Source organism: Plecotus auritus, assembly GCF_963455305.1.
Source record: "Plecotus auritus genome assembly, chromosome: 9".
Classification (NCBI taxonomy): Eukaryota; Metazoa; Chordata; class Mammalia; order Chiroptera; family Vespertilionidae; genus Plecotus; species Plecotus auritus.
Genome location: NC_137783.1, coordinates 120,271,697 through 120,291,774, shown reverse-complemented (window position 1 = coordinate 120,291,774; position 20,078 = coordinate 120,271,697).

Genomic DNA, 20,078 nt, shown 5'->3' with positions numbered 1-20,078 from the left:
TTCAATCAGACCCTTCCCAGCACAGATAAAAACAGCTCCCTCAAGGCACATGGGAAAAGTCACCTAAGTGACAGCGCCATGCAGGTGTGTAAAGTTTACGTATTAGTCACTTTGCATTTATAAAAGCAAGCATGCCTGCTCTGGGAGAAGGAAACTGGAAGAACTGCTGCAACTTTCCCCCGAGATTAATGGCTGTGAGATGTTGCAACAAACCCCAACTCCTTCTGGGAATGGGCGCACTGTTTATCTTTGGAGCCCGCCAGCATGGTGGTGAATGCTAAGGAAGTGCTCCACACCCTTTCTGTTGCGCTCCAGTCCAACGTGCAGCCTCTAGCTTAGCATCAGGTTCCAGTCTGCAGAACCAGTGGACTGCCGGACAGAAAGAAATGGTACTTTTCATGTGGTCAGCGTGGGCTTCCGTCCCACAGGGGAACACTGTACGTCCTTTGAGGCTTGGTTCTTGCGTCTTTGCAGCTGAGCCAAATGGCAGTGCCAGGGAGAAGGTGCTGCCTTCTGGGGTGTGGATGCTCTTGTCAGTCAGGGCCAAAGAGACTCCAGCTCCGGAGTGTCATGAAAGGCGCTTTCAGCCCTGGGCCTTCGCATTCCCAGTGCAGCTCAGGTCTGACAGGAGAGGGCCTCCCTTTGCAGTTGGAGCAAAATCTCACACTTACTAGCCCTGGGGGGTGTGGGGGGTGGGGGGTGGGGGTGGGGGAGGGGGGTTGGGTTGGCAATGAGGGTGACAGTTATAGGTATTCTATCCCCACTCAGAAAGGTTTGACTCATCAATGGGACTCTTTCTTGGAATTCCCTCTTCTCATCACAAGATTTGAATAAATGTGAACAGAAAAGAAAAAGTAAGAAAAAATTAAAAAAGAAAAACAGTACTTTTGGACAGTCTCCTCTTTGGGAAGTTAGCTCTAGTTACACACACTAGAAAGCTCTGTCTACATGGTGCTGACACAATGGGCTGAAAATGAACCAAACAGCCAAGTCAGGGTGTGTGTGTGTGTGTGTGTGTGTGTGTGTGTGTGTGTGTGTGTGTCTCATTCTCTCTTTGAATGAATGAGTTCCAATGGGTGAATAGTCAGTTTTGTTTTGCTGCTTTAGTAAAAAGAAAAGAAAGTGCCTGATATGCAAAGCTAAATTAACGATAGATGTCTTAGTTATTCCTGAATACAGATTTCAAACCAGAAAGGAATGGATTAAAATTCCACTGGAGAAACTTGGCAGTTCCATGACTTTGGCTAATTAACACAATCAACTTGAAGATCAGGTGATACTTTCTCACCTTTAAAATTGTACTTACAAGACTTGTTCATTGTTGATGGTGACGATGAGATAGCATATGTAAAAGTACCCCAGCTTGGTGAAGTCACAAGGGGAAGTAAGTCTAGTGAGAGTTAGGAACTGAGCCTGGTAGCCTTGGAAGCCACAGGAAACATCTTGTCTTTATCCTAAAAGCAATGGGAGATAAAAGAAGGTTTTAAACAAGGTTGTGATTAATGGCTGTGACATGGAGAAGGCATTGTCAGAAGGGGGAAGGGTCAAGATTAGAGACAGGGAGACCAGTTGGCTGTTGTAGCAGTCCAAGTGACTCCCCACATGGCCCTCTGTGATTTCCTGGCTTTGGGCACTGCACCCACCTCTAATTCCATGAAAGTGCTTTGACCTCAGGTTTCTAATGGTGGGCACACCATTGTTAATGTAAGAAACATTCAAACCTGTGAGGAATTTTTTGTGAGTTTATTTGAGCCAAACTATTGACAGTTGCTGGGAAGCAGAATCTCAAGGGATTGAGATAATACTCCGGAGAATGGCAGTTTTGCACCTTGTTTTATACATTACAATCAAAAGAGGAGATGTACATGGGTTAAACGAAACCCATTAGTGATAGATTAGGGAGGCAGGAAAAAGCAAAGCAAGGAAACCTCTGGGATTGGATAAAAAGTAAAATGATAGACACATACTTCTTTTATTTAGATGGGTGCAGGATAGTTAGCAGTCAACAACTTAACTCAATAACAATGAAGGGATTTGTGGTCTCTATAGAGTGGTACCTGTGATTTGAGGGTTCGGTAAAGGAAAATTACTTGGACATTCCAATCATATGTTATTGTATATGCAAAAAGACAATAGACTCAGTTAAGGTAAATATTAACCTTTGTCAGGGAAGATACTGGCCTAGGACATGACTACCCACTATAAACTGCTTTTTAGTTTTAATTTAAGACCATCCTTTGTGCTTACTTTAGATCTCTGAGTTTGCAAGGCTGCCACATAGGCCTTCCCTGAGCTAGTCAGGTTAGCATGTGGCCCCTTTTCATCCACACCATAGTTATTATGTTCACTCTTTGGCCCAAATGTAGTTTTGATTTTGTTTTGTTAAGTCAATATACAGTATATTAAATACTTAGTATGTGCTGAAACTCTACTGGCTGAATAGAGAGTTTAATGCACAGATGGCAAATAGGATTCAACTACTCACCGGTAGAGCTTGTGTTGAAAGGATTCCAGGGCCCCACAGTTTAGAGGGCCAAGATTGATTAGTTATGTCTGCTGTGGGTGAGGGAGTGTTGGCAGCATGTGTGTCTCATATTTTTCACCTCTGGCCCTGTGGCTCCCAGCTCCTGTATTCTACCCTAGCCCGATCCTGGTTCTGCCTGGACCATATTACATTCAGATAGCTCCTGGTAGTCTAGATACAGTATTAGACATCTGTAGTTGTTTCCTACCTAGAAACAGTTGGAAAATGGGCCTTTTTTTTCTTTTGTTACCATTGTCAGTATGTTAGCTGACAGGGCCGTCCATGTGGAGAGAACATGCCTGATAATGAACACAGAGGAAAGTGGAGTTGAGCGATAAAGAGGCTGAAAAGTGTAATAGTTTGAAGCCCTAGATCTATCTGGAGGCTCTCATCCAGGGAGAGGCATCCACTGTGGGTCTTGAAATGTAATTCCCATACATAAGAGGAGATAAGTGTAAAGGCAGAAATCGGGGTAAATGATTTCTGCAAGTAGAGGAAATTTTGCAAGTGATGCTCAACCCCCCATCTGACCTCTGACCTCTGCTGGAAAGAAAGATAGAGGGAGAGGATGGAGCGCTCAGGGAAAAGTTGAGGTAGGGTGGGTGAAGAACAAGGGTAAGAGGGAGAAAGCACAAGAAAGAGAGAAAGAACATGAAGGCAGTCCATTTTGGAGAGAAAAACATACTTAGCTCTCAGAGAGATGTCAGTAGGGAATTTACAACAGAATGGTCAGGGTTATTGAATTACAGGATGAAGATGCTTGAATAATTGCAGGTGGAGAGACTGAGAATTCTCTGTAATTATTAACAAAAGCCCTGATATTTAGAGGCATGCATTCTGATATAATGGACCCAGTTGAGGATTTCCAAATAATAATAATTTAAAAGAGTTGAGTATTTGAGCATCCAAATATGACCAAAATGAAAGCATTTCCCTTACCCTAAAGAAAAGGACTTGGATATTAATATCACATCAGGCCTGTATGGTTTTTATTACTTGTTTTAATGTTCCTCTGTATCTCCAGTGATGCAAATGGGAATATTGGATAGAGGAAAACTTGGGTGTGGGCCTTTTCCTTAATTAACATACTTAGTACAGGATAGTGAATTGGAGGAGTGGGTGAACCACATGAAGTTAACTGCTTCATATGCCTCATTGATTCATTAATTCATTTACTCATTCATTCAGCACATGTGTGCTGGAGAATCAACTGAAATGTGGTAGGCACTGGAGACACAGACACGAGTCAGTTTTCAATAAGCCCAGGGTTCTAATGGGGAAGGTGACCATGCAAATAAATCATATTACACAGTGGAAAAGTACTGTCTTGATGGAAGGTACAAAGAGTAGAGAGCATAGCTTCAATGGAATAGTACATTCATGAACATGTAGGAGTTTCTAGGTCAAGAGGGTAGGAAGGGAATTACAGGCAGTGGCAGGAGCATGCCATATACAAAGTCAGAGAGGTGAGAGGCAGGGCATGCTTGGAGGACCAATAAATAGTTGGTGTGGCTGAAGCTTAGGTGTGGGAAGTAACAGCCTATGGTTTTGAAACTAGATTGAGAGTTGCCTCTTGCATGCAACAGCAGTTCTCAACCTTGACCAAGCATTGATGGGGGAGTTTAAAAAATATCGATGTCTGGGTCTCACCCAGGGATTCCAATTTAATTGGTCTGTGGAGTGGCAGGGGCATTGGGACCTTAAAAGCTCCCCAGGTGACTCTAATGTGTGGCAAGGGTTGAACATTATTGCTCAAGGAGATAGGAAGTCCTAATTTATATTTTTTATGCATTACTTTAGCATCAACAATATAGAGGCCAGAGACTGGTTGCAGGGAGGCATGTTAGAAATCAAGTACACATGTCCAGGTAAGAGAGGATGAAGGTCTTAAACAAGACACTGACCATGAGGAAAGAGGGAAGGGAACAGATATGAAAGATATCAGTGAGGGAGAATTGGTGGGCTGGGGTGGGAGGAGAGGGAAACAACAAATGTGGTTATTCCAATTTCTTGAGTGAATGCTGGTGCCTTTACTGAGACAGGAAACCCCGGAAAAGAAACAAAGTTGGGTACATGCTTAGGAGTTTTGGTAGCAGGAGTGGAGACGATAAATTCAGCTTGTCGCTTGGTGAGTTTGAGGGTTTTGTCTAAGTTTTCCATCTTTCAAGGCCTAGCCAACTCTTTATAGGCTTTTCTAGTTGTGTGGATATCACAGATCAGATTGCTCAATATTAATTCCAATCTTCTTCTAGATGCTTTCTGATAATGCAGAAACTGGACAGGAAAAGACCTTTCTATTTGCTAGACCCCATATAGCCAGGGTTCTTCTGCATGACATTTAGGCTCTGTCAATCAGATGTTTCCACATTCAGTTCAACTGGTAGAAGTGAAACATGATGAGATGGAAGCCATACTTCTGCTGCAAGAATGTTCATGCAGGCATTTGGGTTTGAGGTTTGTTGTTTAGTTTTGTTTTGTTTTCAGCATTTGCACAGAGGTCACAACTGCCTTTCTCTTATTTTACAAAAGAAAGGGGCACCTGTAACTCCTTTTCATAAATATCCATATTGGGCTTTGCCTTGGAGTGAAGTTTGAAATATTAGTATTTATTAAGCCTCCTTTAATCATGGCACCATTGCTTTGTTATTGGGCTCTTCTTCTGTCCAATATGCATTTCCATTAAGAGAAAAGTAGGTTTTAGAAAAGTAGGTTTTGTTACACATTGGGATCTTATAACTTTAGGTATACTATGGTAGAGAGATAATAATTTTCATTTAACCACCTCTCTCAATCATCCCCCCAAATATTATCGAAGAATATCTTTCTTCTGACAGGAGAGCCTGTTAAGAGTACAGCAGAGAGTGAGTACGGTGAGAAATAACCAAAGCAGCCAGCCCTCATTTCCTCTCTAACCAATGAATGCAGGGCAACACCCTTCTCTCTCTCTCTCTCTCTCTCTCTCTCTCTCTCTCTCTCTCTCTCTCTCTCCACTAGACTTAGAATACTCAACATTCCTAAAAACCATGCTGGGAAAGACTAATCTAGGAGGTGTGTGCCTTTTCCACATTCTCTCCCTTTTCAGTAAAGGACAAGAGCCTGCAGAGAACTCATATTGATTTGGTCTTGATCCTTGTCCCATTTTCATATTGTGTATTTCAAGAAAAGATAATAAACTTTATGTTTGTCTCTCCACAAAAACATTATTTTTAAGTAAAAATAACATGTAAGAGGTATGAAGTGTTTTATATTATTCTGAACACTGATTTAGACACCTTTTTATTTGCTATTACAAAAAGATTACTCAATTTTCACAGGAAAAGTCCACTTTTCACAGTGGTCTCCAGGTGACTTCATTAAAATCTTCAATTTATATACTTAGTTTTGTTGCAGGAAAAGTATTAAGTAATCAGTAAAAATTATAAATTAAAACAATTAGGCTAAAATGCATATGAAATGGAATGGAAGAAAAATCACAATGTCAAACATTAGGCAATTAAAAGATGTGCATATGTATTTTTTTATTTATTATTTTTTATATATATATATTTTTTAATTGATTTTAGAGAGGAAGGGAGAGGGATAGAGAGATAGAAATATCAGTGATGAGAGAGAATCATTGATCGGCTGCCTCCTGCACACCCCTTACTGGGGTTCAAGCCCGCAACTCAGGCATGTGCCCTTGGCTGGAATCAAACGTGGGACCCTTCAGTCTGCAGGCTGACACTCTATCCACTGAGCCAAACCAGCTAGGGCTGCATATGTATTTTTTAAAAGATAATAATGAGAATTAAGGATTATGATATTTATATTCTATTGGACACATTAAAATAATTATATTTCTGCTTCATTTTTAAAATTAATATTTACAATGTATCATAAATTACATTATTTTCAGCTATTTAACTAATGATGGAATATTTTAGATGCCAACTTAAAAATGTGCAAAAGGGTGCATAGTTTTTAAAAATTCTTCTGGATGGTATGACAGTAAAATACAAGTGGGAAGGCCCCTGCTTTAGCTACGAGGCTTCAACTCTCTCATCCTTCCAGTACAGCTGTCCCCTCCCCGCACCTGGGGAGGTGAGCCTGGGTGGGATCAGAGAATCAAATTAACGTCAACACAGGCTGAAGAAAAATGCCACTGGAAGCATCAGCCTGCTGCTGAGGACCAATGTTCAAATACATCCCGAACTAAAACAGGAGAGATGTCAGGTCCTTGGCTGTTTACATTACTCATGCCACCGGCCCCTCTGTCAGGCCAATCAAGACTTGACAAAAATGAAAAGTGTGGGCATGTCTTGCTGGGATGCATCACACACATCACTCCACCATGTACACTCGGCTCACTTTACAACCATTTACAACTCTCAGTTACAAGCAGGAACACGCTAGTTTGTTTATTAATTGCTGTTTGGATAAGTGTCAGGGGTTGATGAACAGTTCTGTATAATGGAGCAAGTGAAAAATGGGTCATTGACATGGTTTTCTTCACCTTCTTCCTCACCTTGGTCCCCATCTTGGAGGTTCCTACTTTACCTGCACACTTCAGGCTACCTCTGGCTCTTGTGTAATAAAATATTTTAAAACCCAGGAGGTTTCACTCACTAAGGGCTTTGGAGTGGTCTCCAGGTGACTTCTCAACCTCAAATTGTATGTCCGCCCGTGATTTAGAAACCCCACTGAGATCTTGCCATCTTCGAGTCTTTGTTAAGGAGCCAAGCCCCTCGGGCAGCTTCCCCAGTGTCAGCACCTTGGCAACGCCCTGGTTTGAACATGATTTTAATAGCAACTAATTCCCTCGGCTATGGCACTGCCGCAAATGGCTCATCGTTTTACAGGCAAGTTTCAACAGTCGTGTAACCAGATGAGAATATTTGCCCAAACAATAGCATTGTGGCAGAAAACAGCTACGGCATATCTGGGGGACAGCTGTAAGGCAGATAGCAATGGAAGTTGAGATGAATTATCTACTCCCTGGGCTGAATACTTATTTAAAGTAATCTTCATAGTTTCTGAAGGGAAGCCTGGGCATTTGTAATGTTCAAGAGGGAATTTGCACTCAGGGACAATGGCTCCCAGTAAAGTGGGCGGAGGCGGTCAGAGGAGTTACTCCTCAGTTCCAAGCCAAGCTTGAAGAGAGAGAAAAGCCACGGTTTGAAACACCCCTGGAAACATGCAGGCTTGAAGCAGCAAACTCATCCTTTGTATTGGATGTGCCATCACCCCATCCTCCCCGCCCCTACACCCACTCCTTTGGGCACTCTAGTGGTCCATTCCTTCAGGGTTCTACTCCATGCTGGTGACGGGTGGTGGGAGGGTACCAAGAAACAGTGTGCCTGAGGCTGGGATGTTCAGTCTCTGCGATGTCAACCTCTGAAACACAAAGCATTACTCAAACATCTGTCATTTGCCTTTTAGCCAATTATAAACCAACTCACCAATTCATTTAAACCCAGATTGACTCCAGTTGGAGGCTTAGCTTAGGCTGCCTCCAGCAATACAAAAGTACAGATGACGTGAGAAGTGCACTCACACAAAGGCCACCTTTCTTCGCATTCATTTCTAAGGAGTTGCCACTCCTTGAACATCTGCTCTGGGGCAGGGTCTTTAAGCAGATGGATGTGAATTCTCATCCTTGGGCCACCAAGAAAATAGTCTTTCCCCTTTCTCCAGACTCAGGAGATGACAAAATTTTCCCCAAGGGAGTGGCTTCTATGGAGCAGAAGCCAGTCTGTCTCACTCTGGAGTCTGGGTCCTTTCTACTACATTTGCTGCCATGAACGTTGCTTTCCCTGATCTTGAGGTAATAAGTCCACAGACTTGACCTTGTGCCCTGTGATTTTGTAGACTTTGGCATCTCCGACTTTTCCCAACAATGGAGTCCTGTTTGTCTTAGAATCCATGGGAAGGTAGTGGCTCTAGGCTTCCTCTTCTCTCAGCTGCCCTTCTCTGGAACTTCTCCAGGTTTGCCAAGTTTTCCTTGAATTTCAATGGCCAGGCCTGCAAGCAGTACTTCTGAGGCCAATGTTCTTTTGCTTGGTGCAAGGATAAGGAGCCACTTCTTGCTTGTTTTTAAATTCCCAACACTGACCACAAAATTCCAAAATTTTTGAGCTGAAAAGAAGCTTAGGAATCATCTATCCCAGTGGTACTCAAACTTTAGTGTGCATCAGAATCACCAGGAGGGCTTGAGCATTAGTTACTTATTGCTGTATAACAAATTATCCCAAAACTTAGCATCGTAAAATAAAAGTGTATTGTTTCACAGTTTCTGAGGGTCAGGAGTGGCTTAGCAGAAGAGTTCTGGCTCAAGATCTCTGGTGAGATTGCAATCAAGGTGTTTGTTCGGACTGCAGTCATCTGAAGGCTTGATTGAGCTGGATGATATGCTTCCCTTATTCACACGTAGGCATCTCCATAAAGCTGCCTGGATGTCCTAAAAATCTGGCAGCTGGCTTTCCCAAGGCCAGTGATCCAAGAAAGATCAAGAGAATAACAAAGACAAAAGCCACAGTGCATTTCATAATCTAATCTTGGAAGAGACTTATCTTCACTTCTGAGGTATTTTAGTCATCAGACAGATCAATTCTAGTTCAAGGTAGGACAGGACTACAAACAAGGGTGTGAATTCCAGGAAGTAGAGATCACTGGGGACTATCTAGGAGTTTGGATAGTATAGCTTCTTGAAACACAGATTTCTGAGCCCCATCCTGAGTTTCTGACTCAGTAGGTTTGGAATGGGGCCTCAAACTTTTCTAACAAGTTCCAGGTATTGCTGATGCTATTCATCTAGGACACACACTTTGAGAACCACTGATCAATCCCTTATTCTGATTTTGTAAGTGATGAAATTGGAAAAGAATGGGGAAAAAAAATGAGAAGCAGGAAAATATACCAACAATTAATTATTGAATACCTGCTATATGCCAGGCACTAGGCAGAAGTCTTTGTATATATTTTCTTGTTTAATACAAAAAATTCTGTGCATTACTCACGATTTCATGAGTGAGGAAACTGAAACTAAGAGAGATTAATTGCCCAATGCATAGTTACTGACGGGCAGGACTGGAACCCAGATCTCCTGACTCTCAAATTAAAGTCATTATACAATCAAATATCCCCCAAAGTTACTATTCTATCATAAGTGGAATTGTTTTTCCCAAAAATACATTAACTGTGATATTATGGCTCAATCACACAAGAGTTAGGAGTCACCCTATAAATTGTACCTATTGAATTTGCAGCTAAAAGTTAACCTTAGTTTCATTTGAAGACTTAGAGAGTCAACATTCATAGTGCTTTCTAAGTCTTGTGGAACATGTCTAAGAAACTGGTTCCAACAGAGATCCTCAGAGGACTCTGACAATTACACCATTACCCAGAGGACATAACCTCAATCTATTCAAGTGCTAAACTTGCTTGCTTAAGTCACAGTTCCACTATAACCTTGGCCAAATCCTTTAAAAGCCCTGTGCCTTTGGTTCATTATTTGTAGAATGGAAAGAATAATACTTGCTTCCTTGCCCACCTCAGAAGGTTATTGTGAAGATCAAAAGAAATAATATATATAAAGTCTGTGCAACCTGCCAAGTGCCTTGCATATAGAAGATTCTATTGCTATTACTGCATTTGTCAATCTAGTATCTGCTTATTTCTGCTCTTTGGTTCTTACCTCCTATTCTTAAGACTAGAATGCTGGAGCCCTGGCCAGTGTGTCTCAGTTGTTTGAGTACCATCCTGTTTACCAAAGGGTCACTAGTTCAATTCCCAGTTAAGGCACATACCTAGGTTGCAGGTTCAATCCCTGGTGTGGCCAATCGATGTTTCTCTCACATTGATGTTTCTCTCTCTCTCTCTCCCCCTCTCCCTCTTTCTTTAAAATCAATAAAAATATATTTAAAACAAAGAATAGGATGCTGGACTTTATTGAAATCCCTTTAGGCACTGAAATGATTATTTGATTTTTTCTTTTATAACAGGTATTTCTCTAGGCAGAATTAGTAATAGGGTAAGAATTTTAAAAAATAAAAAAGAGAGGGGGAAAAACAAACTCTTACTATATTCATGGTCCTGTGCTGGGTGCTTAACTTATTCTACTCCTTGTAACAAGTCTGTAAGGCTGATAGCAATATCTCTGTTTTAGATATAGCAACTGAGGAAAAGAGACGTAAGATTGTTGCTGTCTGTAGAAGAGCCAGGATTTTACTTTCTTAGATCACTCAGGACAGAGTCTAGCTCATAGAAAATATTCTGAGAATGGAAAGTTTTTAGTATTCCACAGATGCATCTATGGGTGATGATCAGGACACCCTCCCACCCTATTGGTGGGCTTGCTGGAATTGGGTATTTGGAGAACAGCCATACAAGAAGGACTTACAAATCCTTTCTTCTCAGTGTAGAGCATGGTACAAAGACTTTTTTTTTTGGTAGAAGGCTAGTTTCTATTAAGCCTGTTATTGCTGACTTTTTCCTTTATTATGAACAATACTGGGAGCAGAATTTCCCAATGCTGACCACTTGGTAACATTTTAGAACATCCAGTGCGTGCAGTGGTCACTAGGAGGCAGCATGGGTTAACTAAGAACCAAAGTGATTTGGGGCAGAATTATTAGATGTGTAAATTAGAAAAATGCCACAAATGTAGTACATCTTGATTTCCACACAACACTTTCAGTCAGATGGAGAAAAAGGAGCTAGGTACAGGGAGCTTCGAACAGCTGGTTGAAAATACTCAAGAAAATACTGATGTGGTAACATGTTATAATGTTTCATTGTTGATCCTGTTCTATGCAACACTTTCCTTAGTACTTTTGTCAAAGGTTGATGACCAGCTTATGGAATCTAGAGGTGATGTAAAGCTGGGAAGGGTACAGATTATGTTATATGATAGACTACAGGTTTAAAGTGAACATTAGACAAGCTAAGTTAAAACTTAACTAATATTAATATAGATCCACTACATGGATTCAATAAAAGCAAAGTCATAAGACAGAATGAAGAACTGGTTTGTCTGTAGCCCATACAATAATAACTTGAGCATTTTAATTAATCATAACAATAGTATATATTTTTCAAGTTCATTTTATTTAGTTAAGAAGGTAGGTAGTTTAAAGGGCTTGACACAATACACCTTATCATAGGGCCCCTTAAGAAGTCTTGGGCTATGCTGATGGATGGGCAGGAGAAATGCAGTTGTAAATTTCAGTACAGCTGTGCGATATTGGAGGTTTTGGCTGCTGCATTTCCAGAAGGATATTGACATATTGTAATACACAGAAGATGGAAATTAAAAGTATGAGAGACATGGACACTGGAAAGTTTTGTAGGACCTGGGACTATTCTGTCTGAAGAAGTAAAGAGTTGGAGGGAGGGCATGGCAGTCATGCTCAAATAGCTGCTGAGAGGGTGAGAGCCAGTTGTGGACCACATACTCCAAATGTGAAGTCATTATGGTGGCATTATTGCCTTCATTCCTGGATTGACCTTACTTTCTCAACATTGTCTTTTTTCTGTATCCTCTTTTTAATTCAGGAAGAATTTTCTTACTATTAGTTTCACTGAACACTGGAAAGCGATGCACTGTAAAACAGCAAGTTCCTCTTTTGCTAATGGTGTGAAAACAGGAAATATGATCCTCCAACAGGCAAGTTAAAGTAGTAGACACTTTGGAAGTTCTGCCCAGATCTTCCTGGACCCCCTTTGCCATTCTTGTGCATTCGTCTCAGCTTCTGTGTTGTTTTGCATATAATGGTCAGCGATGCAGTTGTTGGGAGCCCAGCTCCCTTGCTTTGCATTTGGAGAAACTCTGAGGTGTAATTTATCTTCCAGGGCTCCCTTGTGCTGTCAGCATGAGGCTGTGACTTGGTCTCAAGTGTCACTCCAAGTTGTCCTCTTTCTCTTCCCTTCCCTGCTCCTCCATCCTCTTCCTGGTTTCTTCTGGGAGTGTTTCCTTAATAGAGCACTTGGATATGAGTCCTTGTCTCAGGGCCCATTTCTAAAGAACCTGACCTAAGACATTTGGTACAGAATGAATCTATCTAATCATGTCTGACAGATGATAATTCAGTTCAAATAGTATGGACGCAGACTGATTTACTAGTAGCAAACTCACTGTAGCTGTCATTCAAAAACCTAGGTGATGCCCAGTCCTGACTATCTCAAGTCAGAGTTCCTGTTAAAACCTGGAGAGGGGAGTCACTAGGCAATGCCAGGGGTTCAGCTGGGGATCAGCTGGTGGAGAAGGAAACAAAGCTAGAACAAGATGGGCTAAGACAATGGCAATTGTAGGGAGTGCCCTCTATGAGGAGGTAATCAACAGTCCAAACCACAGGATCCAGATTAGGTGACAAACTCAGACTCCAGCATCTATCTCCCAGGGAAATAGTCAGAGTCCATAGCAAATAGCATTAAGTGTCACTGAGTTTAGATTACGATCCCAGATACTGGCTGGTGCCATTATCCAAGGCAAAACCTATCCCTACTGGGTAGCCACAAAAGCCAGGACCAGGGACCAGGAAAACATAAAGTAAAATAAAATAAAGTAAAATAAAATAAAATAAAACAAAACAAAACAAAACAAAAGCTAGGACCAAGGGAATTTGTGACTTCAGGGACATAGCGGTATCTAGCTCTCAACAGAGGTACCGTACCCATGCTGGACTTGTTAGCACAACAAAATTCCAACTTCTCATGTTATTGGAGCAGAGATTTCTAGTGGACTCTATGCTTTGATTAGGGTTGGAGGCAAAGAGAAGAAAATGAGCAGGGAAATGTGTTAGGACTAATATATGCCAGGTGCACTAGTAGGTACTTTTCATACATTGTCTTTAACCTCACAACAACTCTGTGAAGAAAGCATTATTAACCTAATTTTTCAAATTTGGAGAAGGAGGCTCAGAGAGGTTAAATTAAGTGCCCTAGGTCTCCGGTGAGGGCGGAATTCACACACATCAAACAATAACTAATTGAACAATGCCCTCTGCGGTCTGTGCCAGGGGAGTGGTGCTAATGATAATTGCCACAGGGGTGTAAACAGAACGGGCAGAGGTGCCAAACCAGCTTTGTAATAAATGAAAAAAATCAATCATCTCATGTGTTGCCCCTTAATACCAGGCGTTGGGAAAGAAAGCATTCTTTCTCCCAAAGCACTTTTCAAGTCCTGCATATTCCAGAAACTGCTTTATTATTCATAGAAACTCTTTAACTGGCTTGGGGCAGGGGAGGAGGAAGCAAATTGTTTTAGTCTTTTTATCTATGTTACCTTATTTAATCTTCTTAATACCAGCGAGGAAGGTATGAATTTTTTATTTAATAGATGGGACCACTGAACCTCAGAGAACTTGAATTTTTCCCAAATTTTGCAACCTATAGATAATCCTGTTTGTTCTGACCCCGAGTCTATGCGGGCTCTTCATTACCAATGCCTCCCTCTCTATGACATTTTTGAAATTATCATGGACTTTATTATATGTAGCTGGTTGGTTGCTTGGCCTCTGTAACTGCTTGTCCCCTCATTGAGGGATTTTTCTCCTTGTTCTGGACTTGTGAATGACTATCTTTGCTGGATGCTGCCTACTCGGGCCACAGCATGTGGTTCCTTAGTAATGATTTGGGTCCTTGGTCAGTCAGTGTAGACAACTAAACATGAAAACATGGGCTGCAGAGTCTGCTTTCAAATGGAGGCTATCCAGAGAGATGGTGTATACTTATGAAACACAGCTATTTTCAAAGTCCCCTATGATGAGTGTGTATTATTCTGTCCAACCAGCACTCCTTACTTCTTCTAGAAATAGATCTTTTTCATTTGGAGCACTTTGATCCCCTCACTCCAACATGGTTTTAGGGGAGACTGACCTCCTCCTCCTTGGCCATAGAAGTTGTCCAGGAATGGGCACATGACCCAAACCAGATTAATCAGAATAGTTCCCTGGGATTTTTTGAACTGGAGCTGAGAAGAATTTTTTTCACAGATGGTAATGCAGGGAATTTAGGAGCCCACAACTTTGGGGAGCATAGGTCAATCTTTAGAGAGTAAGTCAGTTTTGGAGGATGTGATTGACATGGAGAGAGAAGCAGAGATGAGAGAGAGAGAGAGAGAGAGAGAGAGAGAGAGAGAGAGAGAGAGAGAGAGAGAGATCCTGAGTAATAGAGTGCTGATGGAGCCGTGTCCTGGGTCCCTAATACCAGACCTCAGGTCACCCCATGATAATGTGACTGCAAAATGTCTCCTTATTGCCCAAGCTAGTCAAAGCCATCCTCCTATAAGTGGCAGCGTCTGGGAGACACAGACAAAGCACACCTCTCCCATCTGTGTAGCACAGTGGAGTTTTGGACAGCACCTTGCACAGAGTAAGAACTCAGCCAGTGTTGGCTGCATTGAATATTTATACCTTAAAATAACTATTAAGCAGGCATACCTAAAAGAAATCAACTTGATTGATATGCATTAGTCACAACTTGGATTTCTAGTCCTTCAAATTTTAAGGAGAACCTAACATTTATGGGACTTATTATTAAGGAAACGTTGAATACGTGCTTCATTTAACTCTTAAGATAAGTCTTAACCTACATTTTTACAGATTAGAGAATTGATGATCAAAGAGGTGAAGTGCATGCCCCTGAACCTGACCGGAGCTGCCCACATCACTGGAGCCTGTACTGTTTCATGGGCTCAATTCTTCTGAGGGCCATTTTGCACTACGAGGCTGAAAGCTAAACACTACACAGCCCACACACGTTTATAGCTTCGGTTCTGAGTGTGATTCAGGTCCCCCGTCCCTGATGCTGTGTTATACTGATTGGAGGACTTAATTCCATAGGTGAGAAGTGCTCACAGCACATCCATTTGGCTGGGGCAGGTCATGGCTAAAGTATGATGGTTCTGGAGCCAGCAGGTGCATGTTCCCACTTTAGTGGAAGTGACTTCCTGATTGTGGCAAGGGGGTCGGGGAAGAGCAGCAGGTCCCTTGAGACCCATATTTTAGTTGTTATTCCTGGAGGCTCAACCTAAAGTCTGATTCTTCAGTTCTGCCATTGATTCTGTAAATCTAGTGCCCTTCCAGCCAGGTACAGGGGAGTTCCTCTTTCTGCAAGTGAACATTGACCATTAGATTATGTCTGCACATATCCAGGGGCATCACAGTTAAGATTCAGGGGAGCAAGATGGATTGACTTCACTTACCTCTCTATACGCTTTCATTCTCTTCTTCCCTTTGGTAGTGGTGATAGAATCTGAGGATCCTCCTCTGGGATCTGGCCCCTCATTCAATACTATAGAGTTCAATACCTGCTCACTTCCAGCTGCCGTCCTGGGAAGATCATGGTCACTGCCTGATCTGACTCCAACAGAGTCATATGGAAAAGAACCAGCATAATTACGACCCCACTGCTGTATTGATGTGACCATGAGAGCATCGTCTGGGGCTTTCCTTAGATCAATATATGTTATTGTAGAAGTTTTTCCCCCTTTATATCAGGGTCACATGAAGGTGTATATCTTTTATTTACTTCCTTGAAATGACTCTTAGATGATAATTTTCCTTAGCATATAAAATCACAGCTCGGTTTCACATTTTCACAACTGAGCATTTTTCTTTTCTTTTGGGGGAGGTGCCATGAAATCATAGAGAAATCTTAATCATTTGGTGTGGTTTTCTTGATTAAAGGAATTATAAATGGCTATTTGAAAAGCTCAAGAAAGGCTCATTCTTGGATTAAAATCAGATAAAACTTGTGTCTACCATTCATACTACAGAGCAATTGACTATTCTTTAAAAGTTCAAACACAATAAACTAAGGAAAATGAGAATAATCATGCCGTTAAGCCTCAATTAGCGAAATGTCTCGGGGAATGAGCTGTCTGATCATTAGGGTAAGAAGAAGGACTTTTCTTACTAATTTCTATGTAGTGTAAGTTTGGCAGCCTCAAGAAAGACCCACACATCCAAAGAAATTCCACTCACCTGGCTCACAAATGGCTTTGAATTTCTTTAGGAAGGTGTGATGTTTAATTTTACGTGTCTTGACTGGGCCTTGGGGTGCCCAGACTTTGATCAAACATTATTCTGGATGTTTCTGTGAGGGTGTTTTGGGATGAGAACAACATTTGAATTGGTAATGTAGGTGAGCCTCATCCAATCAGTTAAAGGTCTAAATAGAACAAAAAGTCTGACCTTCTCCTGAGAAAGAGAACTTCTCTGGCCTGACCTCCTTCAAGCTGGGACAGTCTTTTTTTTTCTTTCCTGCCTTCAAACTGAAACATCTGCTCTTCCTGGGATTTGAGCTGCCAGCCTTCAGACTTGAGCAACACCATTGGCTCTTCTGGTCTCTGCTTGATGGCTCACCCTGCAGAACTCAGCTTCCATAACTGCGTGAGCCAATTCCTTATGTTGTATATATACCATATGTATGATACACAATCTATATTACTCTTACTGGTTCTTTAGAGAACCCTAACACAGACAGGACCGAAAACAGAACAAAACACCTATATATACCAGAGAGGAAGCAGGACTCATGAATGCACACTAAGGAGTGAGCGACTGCTCTCTCTGATTTCACGTCTCTCTCTATGCTTTAATTCACAAATATGTTGAAGTAGACATCATTCTCATCAACAGTATTTCCTCCCTCCCCGCCCCCCCCACCCCAAGGAAACTAGGTAATAGCATGTGTTTTTTGTTTGTTTTGTTTTTTAAGAAGAGATGGTTATCCCAATGCTGTTATCTTGGTAATTACAAATTGCTTAACACCTGAAAAAAGTAGCTGCCCAAGGGAGGGGAGGGACCCACTTGAAGGTGGGTATCTCAGGGCATTTGCTCCCTGCCCTGCCGTTCTTCTCTACCAACTCCCCACCTCAAGCCTCTCACATACCCCTGGCTGCATAACTCCCATCCATCAACCTGGGTGTGGTGTGACCTCCTCAGGAAGTCTGTCTTGGCCCATATAGTTGGGTTGGGTGCCTGTATCAGACATCGATGCTCCATCAGATCCCTGGGATCCCTTTACTATTTCTCGTACCCCACTGTTTCCCTTTGGGAATGCTTTTGCTTCTTGCAGCCTACACCTGTGATTCTTCTCCAGGGGAGGTGCCCTGGGCCCCCTGGCAGTGGCATGGTAGGGTCTGGGGATGCATGTGCCTGTCCTCACAGCAGTCCCTAGCTAATGACCAGCAGCAGGGGAGTCTGAAAGCCCAGGTTCTTCCCTCTGGTTGGGACAAACTTTGAGACCTGGCTTATACCCCAGAGTTCCCCTTTGGGGTCAGCTGGAAACCACTCTCAGTGGGGCTTATGCCTCCAATCTCACCCTTGTTGGGCCTCTTCCTCTATGCTGTACTGCTTCCCCAATCTCTTTTTGATTTCTCCTGAGGGCGCTACTTAAAAAATTGCTTATATACTAATCCATCAGGGGGTCAAACCCAAGATGTGCTCCCGTGGACCCCAGGGCATGCCCTTAATACAGTACTGATCATGATGAGTTGTAATTCCCTATCCTCTAGCAAGCCCCTCCCACTGGCCTGGGAGCTTTCTGAAAGGCAGGGACTGTGTTTTTGTCCCACGGCAGTATCTCAGGACCAACGCAGGACCTGCCAGTGGACTCAATAAGCTTGTAAATTAATGAGTAAGCCATGAACTCTAGCTATCAGAACCAATTCCAATGGAAGGTTAAACCTGGGAAAATATGTGGGCACCTCTAGGGAAGTACAGGTCCTAAACAGAAACCGAACTGAGAGTGTTCCTGAAAATGGAGTGAGAGGGGATGCCAGCGGCTGGGTCTAGGACTATAATAATCACTTCTTCCTTGTACCCTCTGTGCATCTTCAGTCTTGGCCTTTGCTTGTGGATCCCGTTTCTCAACAGGCTGACTCTTAGAAATGTGCATGTAAGTGTATATCTGTCTTCTTCATTTTTAATTCCTCTGCAGCCTCTGCATCCAGACTCTTGGATTCCACCACAGGGTCTACATTCATCTCTTAGCTTCTTTCTCACTGCTGGTGGCAGACCTGCCTTAGAATTCCACCCAGACCCTTACATCTGCCCCATTAGGTCTGCTGACTGCTGCCCTCGGATGTCCCCAGTCTCCATGCCGTCCCTATCAGCTGCCCTTTCCAGATGGCAGGGCCTAAGTGTTAGATTCTAACCACAACAGCCCCCGGCCCACTCCTCTGTCCCCACCCAGCGCCAGCACAGTGTGGAATGTGGTTGTGACAGAGAAGCCCGATCTGTTACCGCCACACCGTCCCCGGCATGTCCAGGCAGGCCTGGGCAGGTCGCCAGGGGTTTTGTTGACATGAAGGATGGCCCATAGGGTTTCCAGAAGACACTGTCATGAAGCCTTGGAACTGACACTTGGCCCAGATGGGGACCTGAGCAGATTGGAAGGCCTTATACACTTACTTATTTGGGATTCGGGAAGTTGGTTAGCCATGGGCTGAATGTATCCTGAGGGAAGATACCAAGGCCCACTCATCCAATTTATTTGGGGTCAGGGTAAGGCTCAGATAGAGCAAGTCACAAAGAAGATATGAAAAAGCCTGAGAGAAAGAGGCTGGACGTGCTGGACGTGAGGCCCACGAGCTCAGGAAGAGGCCCTCAAAGCAGGTCTGGGAGGGGAGAGAGTCACTGGAAAGGGCTGTCTAGTTGTAGAGAAAAGGGGCCTAAATCTCATGGACTGAAAAAAAAAGGTGCTTGGAAATGAACTGTATGAACTTACGTTCCTTTCCCGTTGCTCAGGTGGCCGATGCCATCCTTTCATCAAACATTCGCAGGTAAGCTATGAGCACTTGGGAGTCAGGCTGGGCAGGAAATGACGGTGACCTTGGCTGAGCAGTCTGACAGAAGGCAGAGGAGATGTTAATGATTTACAGCCAGGGGGCCTGGGATTCCTTCCACACAGACTCACTGCAGTCACAGCACAGGCAGCTACAGAAGGAACTGCGAAGTGAAGAGGCTCCGTGCAAGGTGATCCCAGGAGGAAGGTCTGGGCAAACAAGTCTGGTTTCAAGTTCTCTCTCATTATCTCTACCACACTGCCCATTCCAGATCCTCATCTCTCACACCGCACAGTTGTTGGAGACGCCAAACAAATCTCTCCTTCCTCCTTCCTCCCCCTTTCCTTCAACAAATATGTATCGCGTGTCTTCCTTGCACCAGGCACCAGGGAACTGGCAATGAACAAAACAGATAAAAATCTGTGCCCTGGTGGAGCTTGCATTCTAGGAGTACACACACACACACACACACACACACGTTAGAGAGCGATGAGCCATGGAGAGAAGGGAGAAAAGGAGTACTGGTCATAATGGGTGGGGGAAGGGTTGCAATGTTAAAGACAAGAGGTCAGAGAAGGCCTTGCATTTGAAATTTTTGTTAAGCTCCTTCTCTATGCCTGCCATTGTGCTGCTAGCCACGGTGTTGGGCATAAATTCCAAATAAAAGGATGTGATCTTTGTCCTTGCAAAGCTTGCAGTCTAGTTCCTTTTCTGCACACCTTGAGTCTCTCCTTAATATGGCTGCCCTAATGATCTTCCTGCAATGTGGGAGACCCTCAGATCACT